The sequence below is a fragment of the Musa acuminata genome, chromosome BXJ2-11 (assembly GCF_036884655.1).
Source record: "Musa acuminata AAA Group cultivar baxijiao chromosome BXJ2-11, Cavendish_Baxijiao_AAA, whole genome shotgun sequence".
Lineage (NCBI taxonomy): Eukaryota > Viridiplantae > Streptophyta > Magnoliopsida > Zingiberales > Musaceae > Musa > Musa acuminata.
In genome coordinates, this window is record NC_088348.1 from 15406498 (window position 1) to 15424221 (window position 17724).

The following is a 17724-nucleotide window of genomic DNA, read 5'->3' on the forward strand; positions in this document are numbered from 1 at the left end:
TTACACCCAAAAACTTTAAAATATGAAACATTAGGTTTTTTATTGTTCCACAACTCATATGGAGTTTTGGTGAGTAAGGGTCTTACTAGAACTCTATTCAAAATATAGCATGCAGTGTTTACGGCTTCGGCCCAAAAATATTTGGGTAGGCTATGTTCATTCAACATGATTCTTGTCATTTCTTATAAATTTGTATTCTTTCTTTCTACTACTCTATTTTGTTGAGGATTTCTTGGAGTAGAGAAGTTGTGGTTGTATCCATTAGATTCACAAAATTCTTGAAAATCACGGTTTTGAAATTCACCACCGTGATCACTTCGAATTGATGAAATCATAAAACCCTTTTCATTTTGAACAAGTTTACAAAACTTGGTGAAATATCTAAAGCATTCATTTTTGTGTTTCAAGAAATAAGTCCATATGTATTTACTATAGTCATCTATAATGACAATGGGGTATTTGCTACCTCCTAGGCTTGATGTAGAGATTGGTCCAAACAAGTCCATATGGATCAATTGTAATGGCCTAAAGGTGCTTAGTTGATTCTTAGATTTGAAAATGCCCTTAATTTGTTTTCCTAATTGACAAGCATCACACACATTATCTTTGATGAACTTGATACGAGGAATTCCTCGTACAAGTTCTTTGAATGATATTTGAGTGATTAGTTTCATGCTAGCATGACCTAATCTCCTATGCCAAATCCAAGCATCCTCATTCAAAACCGAGAAACACATTTCATTGCAAAGATCATTGATGTCAATGGTGTATACGTTATTTGTTTTAATGCAATCATAGATGTGTTTTTGTGTGGTTTTTCAATGATGCAAGCATTAGATTCGAATTTGACGATATATTCTTTATCATATAATTGACTAATGCTCAAGAGGTTATGTTTTAAACCATCAACTAACAAAACATCTTCAATAAAGAAGTTGGATTTATTACCTATGGTTCCTTTGCCAATGATTTTACCCTTATTGTTGTCTCCGAATGTGACATAGCCTTAGTCTATGCTAGTGAGCTTAGAGAATTGAGATGGATTTTCGATCATATGTCTTGAGCATCCACTATCAAGGTACCATCTCTTGCTCATAACTTGTGATGGTGTATGTCTCTATAAGAAAGGATAATTTTTAGGTACCCATTTACTTTTGGATGCCTAAAAAACTGATCTACATTGTTTATAATGTTGTATAGAGTTTATCATGGTTCCTTTAGGAACCCAAATCAGTTTGTTCGGGCTAATTTTCTTGAATAGATAATGATATGTTTTATGTCCATATTTGTAACAAAAGTTACATTTGCTTTGGTGTCGAACATGTAAGATAGGGTCTTTTATGAAGGTAGTTGGATTTTGGTGAGGACTCCTCACAAATCCGATTCCACTTCTTTTAGGAACGTGACCATTATTTGTAAGGATCATGTTCAAAGACTTGCTACCAACCTCGAATTTCTTCAATGTGTCCTTAAGTAGCAAGTTCTCTTTTTGGAGAGTTCTATATCATGGCATTTTATACATGGAGCTAAACTATCATGATATTCAGTTTTTAATTTATCGAAATTACTAATAAGACTATCATGCTCCTTTTTTAACAATTTATTTTTTCTACTAATTGTTTTGCATTCATCAAATAAGTCATGCAAGGCATTTAATAATTCATCAAATGATAAATCTGCATCAATTAAATTTGTTACCTCCTCTCCGATGGCCATTAGGGCATAATGAGCAACTTGCTCGGTATTGGACTCCTCTTCTTCGGACGCACTTGAGTCATCCCACGTTGCTTTGAGTGCCTTCTTCTTTGATGTTCTCTTCTTGGCTTGGGGACAATCACTTTTGTTGCGTCCCGGCTTTTTGCACTAGTAGCAAATAACTTAGTCCTTTTTGGGTTCAAATTTATTTTTTGTGTCATTTTTAAACTTGTTTCTCTTAATGATTTTTTTGAATTTCCTTGTTAGAAGTGCCAAGTCATCGTTACAGTCCTCATCACTTGAGTTTTCTCTCAAGTGGTCATCTAAAGTTCTAAGTGTCATATCCTTCTTGTTCTTTGGAAGGATGTCTTCTTGCTCTTCACGAGCCTTGCAAGTCATTTCATAGGTCATTAATGACCCGATTAGTTCTTCAAGAGGGAAGTTGTTTAAATCTTTAGCCTCTTGAATAGCAGTGACTTTAGGGTCCCAACTCTTAGGAAGGGATCTTAGAATCTTATTTACGAGCTCAAAATCCGAAAAACTTTTGCCGAGTCCTTTTAGGCCATTGACGACATCCGTGAAACGGGTGTACATGTCGCCAATAGTCTCACTCGGTTTCATTCGGAAAAGTTCAAAAGAATGTATCAAAAGATTGATTTTTTACTCTTTCACTTTACTTGTGCCTTCGTGAGTCATTTCGAGTGTATGCCAAATATCAAACGCAGTTTTACAAACCGAAACACGATTGAACTCATTTTTATCAAGCGCATAAAATAAGGCATTCATAGCCTTTGCATTAAGAGTGAAAGTCTTCTTCTCCAATTCATTCCAATCGATCATTGGAAGAGAAGACTTCGAAAATCCATTTTCGACAAGATTCCAAAGTTTAAAATCCATTGAAATAAGGAAGATCCTTATTCGGGTCTTCCAATAGGTGTAGTCTGTCCCATTGAACATGGGTGGACGTGTAATAGAGTGGCCCTCTTGATTTCCGGCATATGCCATCTCTCTTGGGTTTTAATCCATTTGAGAGTTAACCCCGCTCTGATACCAATTGTTATGATCAAGAGCACTAAGAGGGGGGGGGGGGTGTGAATTAGTGCAAAAGAAAACTTTCGACGATTTAAAACGACGTTCGTACGATGAAATCGTTTCCGACATAAAACCGTTTTCGGAAACTTAACTTGAAAGCGAGTTCGTAAAGGAGTGTCGCAAAAGTAATGAGGAAGTAAAGCACATATAGAGGTTTGCAGTATGGTAAGCAGCAAGAATAAATGCAAACCAGAGAGCACCGTAATTTTAGAGTGGTTCGGTCAATCTTGACCTACAACCACTTTCGGCTTCCTCCTCCGACGAGGTCACCGACGTCCACTAGAGACCTTCCTTCAATAGGCGAAGGCCAACCACCCTTTTACAATTTCACTCCTTTTGACGGGCTTAGGAGACAACCCTTATAGAATTTTCACTCCTCTCTTAAATGATCGAAACTTGGAAGAAAAGAGGGAGGAGAACTTTTAGCTTATACAACACTTTTGAGCTCTAAAAATCACATAGTAAGATTGGATTTTCGGTGCCCTTTCATGCAGGAAAGGGTGGGGTTTATATAGGTCCCAAACTGATTTGAATTTGGAGCTCAAAAATGTTATCTCCCGGATTTTCGGGGTCCTAGCGGTACTACCGCCATAACTGGGCGGTACTACCTCTCGGAGACCGAGCTCAGGCGGTACCACCACCTGACAAGGGTGGTACCATCGCCCAGTCTCGCTCAGAGACTGAGCCCAAGCGGTACCACTGCCTGACAGGGGCGGTACTACCGCCCAGTCTCACTCGGAGATTGAGCCCTAGGCGGTGCCACCGCTTGGCAGGAATTCTGGGTCCGAATGGGCTGATCCATTCAGCCCAATTTGGGTCTGTCAAGGGCCCAATTGCCCCCAGATTAAGTCAATGGGATTACCTCCCATTCCTAGCTTAATCTACATGCTAACTACGATATTTCTTAAAACATTTACTATAACTTGCTCCGGTGCGTCAATCGCTTCTTCCGGCGAGCTTCCGGCGAACTTCCGGCGAACATCCGACGAACCCTCGGCGATGCTCCGGTGGACTTCCGGCAAACTCCTAGACTTGTGATGATCCACTTGGCGAGTTCCGATGAGCTTCTTTGGCAAACTCCTAGACATCTCGGATTTTTTCCCGTAGAACCTCCGACGACCGTCCGGAGTTCCGTCGAACTCTCGAACCTCCAACGTGATCATGGTCTTGACTCCAGCACAACTCCTATTGCATGTCTTACTTCCATCGTAGTTAATCCTGTACACTTATCTCAACATATGAATTAGATAACAACAAATGACAATTGACTTCGTCATCAAAATCTGAGATTCAACAGGATGTAGGTCAAGATTGACCGAACTACTCTAAATCTTGGTTTGCATTTACATTCTCTCTCTATCTTAACTACAAACTACCTCCATTGCTTTTCTTTAATTGTACTTCGCTTAATCTTAAGTTGAACTTTCCGAAACGGTTTTTCATCGAAAGTGTTTTTATCGTATGAACGTCGTTTTAAATCGTCGAAAGTTTTCCGCTGCACTAATTAACCCCCCCCCCCCCCCCCCCCTAGTGCTCTTGATCCTAACAATTGGTATTAGAGCCTCGTTATTTCTCACTTAGATTAACACCCAAGAGAAATGGCTCTTTTTGGCAACCAAGAGGGTCACTCTCTCATTCGTGCTCCCTTTTTCAATGGGACGGACTACACTTATTGAAAACCTCGAATAAGAGTTTTCTTGCTTTCGATTGATTTAAATTTATGGCACATGGTCAAAAATGGATTTAAAATGTCTTCTCTTCCAATGAACCATTAGAATGATTTGGAGAAGAAGACGTTTTCTCTAAATGCAAAGGCTATGAATGCCTTATTTTGGGCTTTAGATAAAACGGAGTTTAATCGGGTTTCTTTGTGCGGAACGACCTTTGATATTTGGCATATTCTCGAAATCACACACAAGGCACAAGTAGCGTAAAAGATTCTAAAGTAAATTTTTTAATACACGATTATGAACTTTTTCGAATGAAACTAAGAGAGACTATTTGAGACATATACACTTGTTTTACGGATGTCGTCAATAGTCTAAAAGGACTTGGTAAAAGTTTTTCGAATTTTGAACTCGTTAATAAGATTTTACGCTCACTTTCTAAAACTTGGGACTCAAAAGTAACGGCTTTACAAGAATCAAAAGATTTGAACCATTTCCCTCTCAAAGAACTTATCGGGTCGTTGATGACCTATGAAATGACGTGCAATGCATGTAAAGAACATGAGAACCACCTTCCAAAGAATAGGAAGGATTTGGCACATCGAACAAAAGAAGACCACTCGAGCATAAGCTCAAGTGATGGTGAACTTGAACAACTCACTAACAAATTTAAAAAGTTCATTAAACAAAAATTAAAGAACAAAAAGAATGGAACTACTTGGTTTGAACGCAAGAAAAACATAAATTGGGACGAATCAAGCTCCTCCGAAGACGAGGAGAAAATCAACAAAGGCGAGATGACAAACTATGCCTTAACGGCTTTCGACAAGGAGGTAATCAAAACCCTCTTAATTTATTTTAAAATTACATAATGCTTTTAATGATGCATTTTTTATTTAGTTTAAGAAAATTAAATATTCTTAAAAATTACATATTTAATAAAAAAAATACAAAAATCATGATCATGCTAGTAATTTCAAAAATGATAACAAAAATTACATATTTAATAAAAAATTAATTTTGATTAAAAATGCCTTATGAAATCATGCTCTATGTGGTTAAGAAGTAATATTGTGTATCATATTGTTTTCCATTGTTATTTTTTATTTTGATTAAATGAAATCATGTTTGATTTGAAGTAATACATAATGATGGAAAGAAAATATTAAATGTTTTGATATCATAATTGATGATTTTATGCATGAGATTTTAAAGTTATACATGATGATTTTTATGATTTATTGGTCTTGATGGTTTTTATGATGAAATTCATTTTTTGATCCTAAACGTTGATGCATGTTTTTATTTGGCATAAAAGAAAAGAACATGCATGTATGAAATAAATCACATGAATTAAAACAACTAAAAAGTGGAAAGGTTTCTCCTTGAAAAATTTATTTTTTTGACTTTATTGATTTTTTAAAAAAAGAGATTAATGAATCTATTTATATCATCTTTATGAATCTCTTGAACCATGAAATTTATTTTGATTGTTTGAATTTAATGGGTTTTATCAAAATCACGATCTTGATTTCTCGAGATTTATTACATGAAATCTTTTATATGAATCAAGATTTTTCATGATCTCCTAAGAATTCTTTACGTTATTTATTTAAGAGGAGATGTGTAAAAATGAATTATGTCTTTTGGTTTTCACATGATCTCATCTTTCATGACATGATTTTCTGTATTCATCACCCAATTAATTTCTCTTAATAAGATTAAATGAATGAGATGATATGAAATTATGCATGAAATACTCTTGATATTATTTTGATGTATACAAATATGAAGTTATGATCATGCATGGTATGATGCAATTTGACAAATTAATACCATCATGATATGAATCATTTATGATTTGCAATGATGTATGCAATACTTGTGTTTTTTAATTCTGATGTGATGTATTGCATATGATATGAATCATGATTTAAAATGCTATGAATTGTTGCTAAAATGATGTATTATAAATGTTGATTTAATGTTTTGTATCATGAATGCTCTAAATGATGAATGTTTGGTATCATGATCAAAATGTTGATAAATACTTAAAAATTTTAATGTTTTAGTATCATGTATGACAAGCTCATAATGATGATTGATTTTTCGGTATCGTGCATGAAAAATGAAATGAAATGTTATTGAATTTGTGTATGTTGTAAATTGACACTATAATGATGCACAAATAAGAATGATTACTTACCTTTGTCATGATTTAGAAATTGACGTAAAGGGTCTTTCCTTCTTTTTGACAATGACAAAGGGGGAGCAAAACATACTAGAAAGCAAAAAATTTGCTAGCTCACATAATTCAAGAAGAAAGCAAAAATTACACTTCTCAAAAAAGAAAAAATTGCTATCTTGAACATCACCAAGAATTTCTTATTTGAAGTCTCAAGAAGATGCAAAAATATGCTATCTTGCACATCGCAAAGAAAAGCAAATATGTCAACTTACATATTTTTAAATTTGCTAGCTTGTATGTTGTAAAACTTGTATATTTTAAGAAGCAAGTGTTGCTTTCTTGAACATCTCTAATTTGATAGCTTGCATAATGTAGAACTTGCTATCTTGAACTCTATAAAGAAGTGTTATCTTACCTATCTCAAGAAGTAAAAATGCTAGCTTTTTTTATACATCTAGCAAAATTTACAAACTTATAAAACTTTAAATTTTTGCTAGCTTGTATGATGATAAAAAAACTAGAAATTATGTTTATCATGTAATGTGTTGAACCTGTATTCCAAACACATGAATAGTTGGACTTCTCCTTTGTGTTGATGACAAAAGGGGAGAAGTACGATCATGTTATGCATGATGACGTATTACAAATATTCAAGATGAAATTTGCAATGACTTGAATTCAGCTTGAATTCAAGGTTCTATCAATATGGTATATTGATAGGGGGAGTTTGTTTAAACTCCGGGAGTTAAAGTTAACTCCGTCATCAATTAGTTATCATCATCAAAAAGGGGGACATTGTTGAATCTCGTATTTTGATGATGAAACCAATTGATAATTGTTTATGATTTAATCTGCATTTTGAGTGACGTAGGATGCTTCAATCAGGATGAGACAATTAAAGCAAGAAAAATCAAGTTGTACCAGAGGAGAACATGTCAGAAGATTGGACGTCTAGCCGGTGGATCGGTCGACGTATCGACAGAAGGCTTCGGGTCGTGGATTCGGGCATCGGGCCAAGAAGAGCGGATATTGCGCCAAGGATATCAGAGTTGTGGAGTCAACTGGTCGATTGGGCAATAGGCCACAAGAGAGGACGATACGTCAAAGAATCGGACGAAGCGTCAAGGGACCAATGACATGCCGGACAACTTGATTAATGCTTAGTATTAATTGTCTAAATCGAAGTTTATTTTACATGTGCAGGATTAACTACGATGACGGTAAGACATGTAGCAGGAGTTGTGCCGAAGTCAAGACTGGGGGTTCGAGAGTTTGACGGAAGTCCGGACAGTCATCGGAGGTTCTGCAGGAACAAATCCGAGAAGTCCAAGAGCTTTCCAAAGAAGCTCGTCGTAACTCGCCAAGTGGATCGTCGCAAGTCCAGGAGTTTGTCCGAAGTCCGTCAGAGCATCGTCGAGGGTTCATCGGATGTTCGCTAGAAGTTCACCGAAAGAAGTGATTGACGCACCGGAGCAAGTTGCAATATTAATGTCTTAAATATCTAGTTAGCATGTAGATTAAGTTAGGAATGGGAGGTGATCCCATTAACTTAATCTAGGGGTAATTGGGCCCTTGGCAGACCCAAATTGAGCCGAATGGATCAGCCCATTCGGACCCAGAATTCCTAGCCGACGGTGCCACCGCCTAGGAGCTCAGTCTCCCAGGAATATTGGGCGATGGTACTGCCCCTGTCAGGCGGTGGTACCGCCTAAGCTCGGTCTCCAAGCGAAGTCAGGCGGTGATACCGCCCTTGTCAGGCAGTGGTACCACTCTTGTCAGGCGGTGGTACCGCCCTTGTCAGGCAGTGGTACCACTCATGTCAGGCGGTGGTATCGCCTGAGCTCGATCTCCGAGCAATGCCGGGCAGTAGTACCGCCCAGTTATGGTGGTAGTACCGTCATAACCCCGAAAATCCGGGAGATAACACTTTTGAGCTCCAAATTCAAACTAGTTGAGGCCTATATAAACCCCACCCTTTCCTACATAAAAGGGCACCGAAATTTAGCATTTATTCTGAGAATTTGAGAGCTTAAAAGTATTCTAAAATGCTAGAAGTTCTTCTCCCTCTTTTCTTCTAAGTTTTGATCATTCAAGAGAGGAGTGAAAATCTGTAAGGGTTGTCTCCTAAGCCCGTCAAAATGAGTAAAGCTATAAAAGGGTGGTTGGCCTTCGTCAATTGAAGGAATGCCTCTAGTGGACATCGGTGACCTCATCGGAGGAGGAAGCCAAAAGTGGATGTAGGTCAAGATTGATCGAACCACTCTAAATCTCGGTTTGCATTTATATTCTACTCTCTATCTTAACTGCAAACTGCTTCCATTGTTTTTCTTCAACTGTACTTCGCTTAATCTTAAGTTGAAGAACTTTTCGAAATAGTTTTTCATTGAAAGTGTTTTTATCATACGAACGTCGTTTTAAATCGTCGAAAGTTTTCCGCTGCACTAATTCACCCTCCCCCCCTCCTCTCTTAGTGCTCTTGATCCTAACATACTTGTGGCCTTCTTCGACCGCCTTGACACCTTAATATCAAGGAAACCGACCTCTTATTCTCTTCATGTATGTGGGCTGCCCGTCCTGAACTCGGTCTTTTCTGAAGCTTGCTTGTTCCTCTTAGGCTTTTCGGGAAGGGGAGTTGAACCACTGTCTTGACTGCACTAACGGAATGTTTGACTTGCGCTTACGGAGTTCTCTTGACTTGCGCTTACGGGAGTTGTTACGGTTGCTTGTGAACTTGCTTTAACTTTTTCCTTCAAAAGAGCCTGCCTTATCTTACGGGTCATAACCTTTGAGTTGACTCTTGAACCAGTTGTCCTCCTTGGGCTCTTTTCTTTGCAGTGGTGATAGAATCCTTGAAAACATAGTTTTTAAAAGGAATTGATAGCCTTAAGCCTTCTCTTTCTTTCCTAGCTCTTGATTTTCCTCTTCTTTCTCAAAGAGGTAGGACTCCCCTTCCATACTATCTGTAATCCTATTCTCCTCCATAAGATCTGTAATCCTATTCTCTTCCATAATATCTGTAATCCTATTCTTTTCCTACTGTAAGTTAGCTATTCCCTTCCCTACTGTAAGTAATCCTATTCTCTTCCTACCCTACTGTAAGTTAGCTATTCTCTTCCTCCAGCCTGTAAGTTAGCTATTCCCTTCCCTGCTCGTCCGTAATCCTATTCTCTTCCATAATATCTGTAATCCTATTCTTTTCCTACTGTAAGTTAGCTATTCCCTTCCCTGCTCATAAGATTGGAAAAAGTGGTACGAGTGTCTGAGAGCAAGGAATAGTATTCAAAAAGGAAAAAGTAAAACAAAGATGAAATAAGAAGCTCTAAAGAATTGGGGACTAACTGCTTTCATGCCTTGACCGAGTCTCAAGAGTTGGTACTGTACAAATACTTATCTATAGTATCTCATAAAACTAGCTCAAGAGTTGGTACTATACAAATACGGATCTGGAGTCTCTAATTAAACTTGTATAATAAATATCTAATGAAACTAGTAGAATCAAAAGGGTGCCCATATTATAATCAGATGAATAGGATGAGTGTTCCTTTAATGAAATGATACAGATTGTGGGTGTAACCTTTAATGAAATGATACAGATGTGGGTTAGAAAAGAGTATCAGAATGGGTGTTGAATAAGAGAGTAGAGGAATGGGTTGTAAATAAGGGTGTTGAATAAGAAAGTAAAGTAATGGGTGTTGAAGTAATTTGATATCGAGTTTTGTAACATTGGGCATCTCCTACTTTGCATAAGCTGACGATACTGCAACATTATTGACTTCCTACACCTCTATTCTTTATGTACGTACCATTAGATACTATAGAAATGGAAGACGCCCCCTTACTTAGACAGGCATTGTTTACTTTCCAATTCCACTAATATTTCTTCTCTGATGTTAGAATACTAACATTATTGACTTACCTATGAAATAATGAATAGGATCTGTCTAGAAGATATCATAGGGATATTCATCCACTAAATAAGAGAGTTAAGAGATTGTTATATACTCTGCATTATGGATAGGCACCGAAATAGACTAGTCAAGAGAAAATAGGCGCATACTATTCTATAATCAATTAGGAGAATCATACCGATCCCGTCCGAAGTGAATGAATTGCATATATAGATCCATAGATAGGAAATGGCTTATAGTTTAATTGGTTGAAATGTACTGCTCATAACGGTGATATTGTAGGTTCGAGCCCTACTAAGCCTACCGCCGCCCCTAGTACATATAGTCAAAGTCCCCGTAACCCTACGATTTAACCGGGCCAAACCACAACTGAAACATAATATAAAGATAAATAAGCGGCCACTGATCGGTCGTTGAGCACTCACAGTTCAACTAAGTTAATACTTGCTCCCGAAGAGTCAAGCTCCTTCTCTCGGTATGCTTCACCATAATATATACAAGTGCAATTAGTGAGCTTTGCTGGTATATTTAGAATTAATTCTTTCGGGAATGTATTAGCGAGTTGACTTTACACGACAAAGCGCTCTCCGATGCTAAGAGGATTCGGCTCTTTTCCTACTCCCGAAAAATATCATCTGAAAGAGTTAACTGAACTTACCACTTGGGCGAGGCCCCTTTCTCCCATCCCTAAAGCATAAAGTGGGGGATCCCTTTCTCATTGACCGAAGAGAGAGAGAGGAGCCTTTAGCCTTGAATCGAGATCCAAACAAGCTACTGCTACAAAGGCAAAGTACAAAAGCAAAGAAAGTAATGAACTACCTGGTTTACAGCCCAAAAGAAATACTAGTATACGAGTAATCAAGAGCGATAACAGTATTTGTAGCCTGAGTTCAAAGAGCATAAGTTTCAGTCGAGGAAGAATCAAGTATTGGCTTTAAAGCGAGCTTGAGGAGAGGTAGGCAAGGGATAAGGGATAGATGTTGCGCATTAGGGGATAGATCTAGTGCATTCAATTCTTTTATAGAAGTAGAGAGGTCGGGCAAAACGGAGCATGATACGAATAAAAATAACACTCTGGAGGTAGGGACACAGATTCAGGAGAATCCACAGTGGTGTCAAAGTCCGATGGTAAGCGATGAAGAAGGGGGTTGAGATATGTCTACTAGAATAATACAATAAGAGAATAGCCTAAGGGAAATTCTAATAATCTAATAGCCTAAAGGGATGCCACTCTCAAGTCAGAATTGAACAAGTAAGTAACAGAGACAAGCAACTACGCCAACAACTAGAACTAGCACCACTACAAGGGAAAGTCGATAACCAACCTATCTATACGTCAACAAGGGAAGGGTCAAGCGTTTGGCACTTTACCTTTGCATGCTTTTCTTTCCCTTTATGAGTAGTGAGTCGGTTCAGGCAATCAATCCATTCTCGTCGTTTAAGCCATGTTTCAAATCATATTAAAAGACTTGGATTTAGCCTTAGTGAGAAACCCCTATAGCGCTAGTTAGTTTCAATGAGTAAGCATGTGCGCTAGTGAAAAGAGAGTTTTCTAGTTTCTAGTTGGTTGACTTTCATTCTAGGTGAAAGCAGTAAGTAATAATATGTCATTTATAGATGTCAGCAGTAAGTAATAATATGTCATTTAGCAGTTTGCTTACCTGTTGTAATAACAGTCAGCTGTTTGATAGTGCTTATAGTAAGTAGCTTTAGTAAGGATGAAACAGTTTCAGAGTCTTTTGTCCCTATAGGGAATATGTTACTTCAAATCAGCAGGAGCAGGAAAAGATGGATGTGTCCTGTTTTCGGTAGCAAGAGAAGATTCTATGAGTGGAACAAGGGATGTCCCTCTCCGTAGGGGCAAAAAAAGGACTGGCTCTTGATACTGCTGTAGTTGCTTGGCGGACTCGGTAATAACTACAACTAACCATATATTATGTGTTCGTTCGCCTCTCCTTACTTACCTAGCTCTAGCTCATGACCTATCCTTGAAGACCCGCTTGCTACATACTCGTATTCAGTACACCTCGATTCAGAAAGATGACAAAGATACTGGTAGAGATTCTCAAACGCTTAACAAACACTGATGAAACAAGAACTGTACTGGCACCCTCGAAAGTAACTTCACCTTACTTTCTCAAAGGTATTAAATACAATACAGGAGTCAGGAGTAGAAGACCGGTCCTTATTAATATTCTAATCCCTGAGTGGAAGACCTGAGTTCAACGTTGCTTGTTTGAGTTGAGCCATAAGAGAGGTAGTCAACTTTTTGTCTTGTGAAATGACAGTTTTCGGGCTTAGAAGCGGGAAGTGTTGGATCTTACTTATACTAATTCTAAGGGATAAGAAGCGGAAACAGTATCCAATCCAGTAGCTGTCTTGTCTCAAGCAATAAAGAGCAGGGAGCAGGCTACTACTAGTGGGGCAAAGGCAAAGAGACAAGCAACGGGCAAGCAGCGGCATACAATCAGTTCACCAGGCAAGCAACGTATAGTTATGGGTACGATCTAGCGCATTCATTGAGTATTGATTGGCTTGAGTTAGATGAGATGAGAGCCGGAGTTATAGGATCAGAATGCAGGTAGAAAACGGAATACTTAATTTCAGGAGTGGTTAGTTTACTTAACACAGTATAAATAGCCCAGGAATGGCTGCCGCGCAACACGAACAAAGGACTTTTTTCTCTTATCTTTATATAGTCTTTATAAAAGAATTAGGTAACCTACCGAAGACTCTTTCTCTCGACTAAAAGAATGAAACAAGAAACTAGGAGTATAAGAATTCCACTCCAATCCAAGTCCAGAAAAAGAAGATTTAGCTTGGTATGATAGAATAAGTAACTAACCCTGTTATCTTTCTCGCTAACCCCCCGCTCGCGTAAGCCATGAATACCAGACTCATTACAGGCACCGAACAAATTAACACACTTGTGGGATTTTGGACTCTCTGTGCTTTTTTAGTAGTAGCTTGTTTGCTCTTAACCAAAGAAGAAGGGAACGCCGTACCTAGTGCTCTTTAATGAAAGTCAGAAATAAACTCGTTAGTAGGAAAGCAAGAAGTAACCAACAAAGTAAGAGTTCCACTCAAAATAAAGAATGAAACGGAATCAGAGGAATTAACCTCAAAGGTCAGAATTACACTTAAGGGGCTTAAGCATGAAGGAGGCTTTTGCGAGGTATTTCCTTGATGCAGAGTTGGAATACACCACCAGTAGGAAAGGAATCAGGTAACACTGTCTAGTGCTAGTGCTCCTTCCTGTATAAGTGGAAAAGTAAGAAATCAACTCGTTAGTGGGAAAGTCAGAATCCAACCCTATAGTAGTAGCTTGCCTTAACGCAAATAGTTACGACCGCTTGAGTTTAATCCTACCAGATAGACAGTTTGAGTTTCATCCTATCCTCTACAGTTTGAGTTTCATCCTATCCCATATAAGGGAAAGATGGAAATGCTCTATTTGACTTTCAAAAGCCTAGAATCGATGCGGTGCGATTTAAAGGTGTGGTTAAGTATAAAGTGAGCGAGAAAGAAGCTCCTTATTTGCATTTGCAACAGGGGTTCGCCCAGCCCTTTAACTTGATGACTTGCTCCTATGCAGGTTTTAGTATGGTTTCTGGTTTGCTTACGTGACATGAGTGGAATCCGTCTTTGTCTGCCCTAGCTTTAAGTTCTCATATCAGCATGCATACCTTTAAGTTATAATATCAGCATACCTATAAGTATGAATTAGGCACACCCCTGCAACTTTAATAAGAGAAACTTTAATAAGATAAGAAAATAAGAGAAACTTGTGAATAAGATAAGAAATATATACATGCGCGCGCCCCGACGAGAGTAAGCCTGAGCGAGTTCTTACTGCTCTACCTGCTGAATGCTTTTCCTTTAATGAGGCACCACTATCCCGACTACTGGAATTTCCATAAGATAGCCTTATTACTGCCTTGCTTCTTGTTCTCGTATACTTGTTTGCTCTCTTTACTCTAAATAAGCTATTCCATCTTTCCTGTTGCAAGTGTTCTGATCCTTCCTATTGTAAGTGTTTCGATCTTTCCTATTGTAAGTGTTTTGATCTTTCCTATTGCAAGTGTTCTGATCCTTCCTATTTCATATGTTTCAATCTTTTCTACTATAATTTCATCTCTGCTTTTGTCTTAAATATAAAAATTTTGAATTGTTCTAGCCTTGTATTTGATACATCTCTTGTTTAGACATAACGATTTGAATCTGGAAAGCTTCCGAGATTCTGACCCTTCCATCTTTTCTTAGCTATAAATCCTTGCATAGATTTCTAATCTAGACATAACTTATTTAATTAGAATATAGACTCGTAAACCTTTCTTTTGACAGCTTATTTGAATAATTTAGAGTAGATTTGCCTGCCTAAACTTCTATTTCGATTGACCCTATGGATTCTGCAAAATAGAGTACGTATCTTCTGACATTTTGATACTAAACTGTTTGTATAAGTCCATGTTGGGAATTCTGATTTATGCAAAATTTACTTTGTTGGAAACTAGACTCCTAGATCTTTCTTTTGATACCTATAATGAATAATTTGGAGTACAAATACCTACCCATCTATCTGTTGAATCCGATCTTATAAATTCGGCCAAACAGAGATCTTATTCTCCGACCTTTGTTTATCAAATTATTTGTAACTCTCTATTGGGAACTTCAATTCATATGAAGCTTATTTTATCTAAAAGTAAGTTGAAATATCTTTTCAATGATATATTTCTTGAGTAAATTAGAGTACAATTGATAGTTTGAATCATTTATCCAATGTGCCTCTCGAATTCTGCCAAAAATCGAGCTTTGATCGATTTCACTTGTTCTTATTCCATTCCCTTTGGAAATTGATTTTTTTAGCATTCTTTCTTCAAATGAGCTTTATATCATACTTTGAATTCTTATATGCTTTTGTCCTTAAATTATTTATATTCTTGAAACCTATTATGTAAAGTTTATGTTGTATCGCATTATTTCGTATGGGCATATGTAAGTTTCGTTGTTATGCATATGCGTCTGATATATGCTAAAATCCATATATTCTCTTGCCTTAGTTTCCTTTCAAATTTGAATACATTTTTGAAAGATTATATTTGCATTGTATTAACTCACAAAGGCACATGTACGTTTCATTGTTCCGTATGTGCTTCCGATATGTGCTAATTTTATTGTTCACACTATTCTTTTGTACTCTGGTATTTGTGGGATATTGTGAACCTTTACCAGAAATAGTAAAAGGAGTTATGTATAGAGCCTGCGATGCTCTACTAGCTCCCTCTGATTTCACCTAGACATGGGTGGATTGAGCTCCTAAACGTGGGAGACTTCTGTCTGGTGATCATTCAGAAATGGATGAATCACATTCTATCTGTGGTCCCACTGCACCTTCTGTATATTTGATATGATATTCAGAGGTTTGGTTATGTTTTTTCTATACTTGCTTTGGATAATAATGATATAAATGCAATATCAAATACAACGTTTGAGCTTCTGTTTCGTATTTATTTTTTAATATGCTCCGAAATGGTTCAAATGTCATTTATATGCTCTGAAATATTTCATATGCTATTGATATATTCCGAAATGCTCCCTATGCCTCTGAAATGTTCATACACCATTGATATATTTTGAAATATTTCATATACCATTGATATGTTTCGAAATATTTCATTTGTCATTAATATGCTCCGAAACATTTCATACACTATTGATAAGCTCTGAAATGTTTCATTCGTTATTGATATGATCCAAAACATTTCCTACGCCATTGATATGCTTCGAAATGTTTCATCTGCCATTGTTATGCTCCGAAATATTCTATATGTCATTGATATGCTCTGGAACATCTCATACACTATTGATATGCTCCAATTACTCTATGCTCTATTTGTTATGAATAAAATATGTTTTGATTAAAATAACATTTATAATTTTGTATCTAATGAGATGGTATCCTTGAATCTCTTATATTCTGCCTTGCATTGTGATACCTTGTTTATTTGAAACTATCCTTTTTCGTTCTAAACATGTTTTGTCACTTGTTAAGTTGTTTTTAGCTCACTCCGTTGTTATCAATCTTTCAAGTCAACTTGTCACTCTCTGAGATTTTTGTATTGGGCTGAGGCAATGGAGAGCTATTCAAAATTGTGGGCAAGTCTTGTTAGTTGTTATGTTAATGTTGAATAAGCATATTCTTTATGTAATGACAATGTTGTCAATGAATCTGAATGGATATATCATGTAAAAGTGTTAGAAGATCTCTCTTATTTGGAATTTCAGAATGTTAAGTTTAGTCTACAATGATATTGATTGGTGGTAAATGGTTGGAGTTTTGATTGTATAAATTACTTTGCTTGTAGAATTATAAGTGTTAATGTTTTGTTAAGTTGACTTGAGTTTTCATTAATGTGAATTATCGAATGATGTGATATATGATTATAAATTACATAGGTTTTATGGTTGTGAATTTGATTGAATGTTTCTCTGTGTCCTCAAATATTAGTTTAGATCTTGGATTGATTTGTGATGAAAAATTTTAATGTTATCAATTTGAGGGGGTGTGACAGAGGTGGTAGTTTGAGGATTAGTGAAATATTTGATATGTTGACATGCAAAATATACTGATGTTTAGTGAACTATAGTGATCGGTGAAAATTTTCTTTGATACATTTTAGGAATCTAAGGTGACGAGGACATTTGGTCCTCCTACTTCATCTACTTCTAATTAATTATAGGGGATGAAAGGGTTGCATGGGGATATTAAATCAGAATGGCGTAGCGGAAGCATGGTGAACCTAATACATTAGTGGCAGAATAGTGGTAGAAAGATGGATGATGCAAATTGAGAAAATATTTGATGTACAAAATTATTTTAATGATCAAAAAAGAATTTCTAGAGATCAAGGTCAGGAATAGCAAGGACAAGTTTACCAATAAAAATATAATTGGAAATGAATCAGAAAATGATAACAAGAGGGTCAAGACATCTGGATTTGAAAAGGTAAGTCATCACAAAAGACTTAATCCTATGTAAGATGCGAGTTAAATTATGAAATAAGTTTGTGTTTGTGGGTGATTGGAGTCTATTTTGCTTGTGAAAAGTTAGATCATAAAGTCAAACACTATCCTTTAAACAAGAAGAAAAAATCACTGCCTCATAAATCATCAA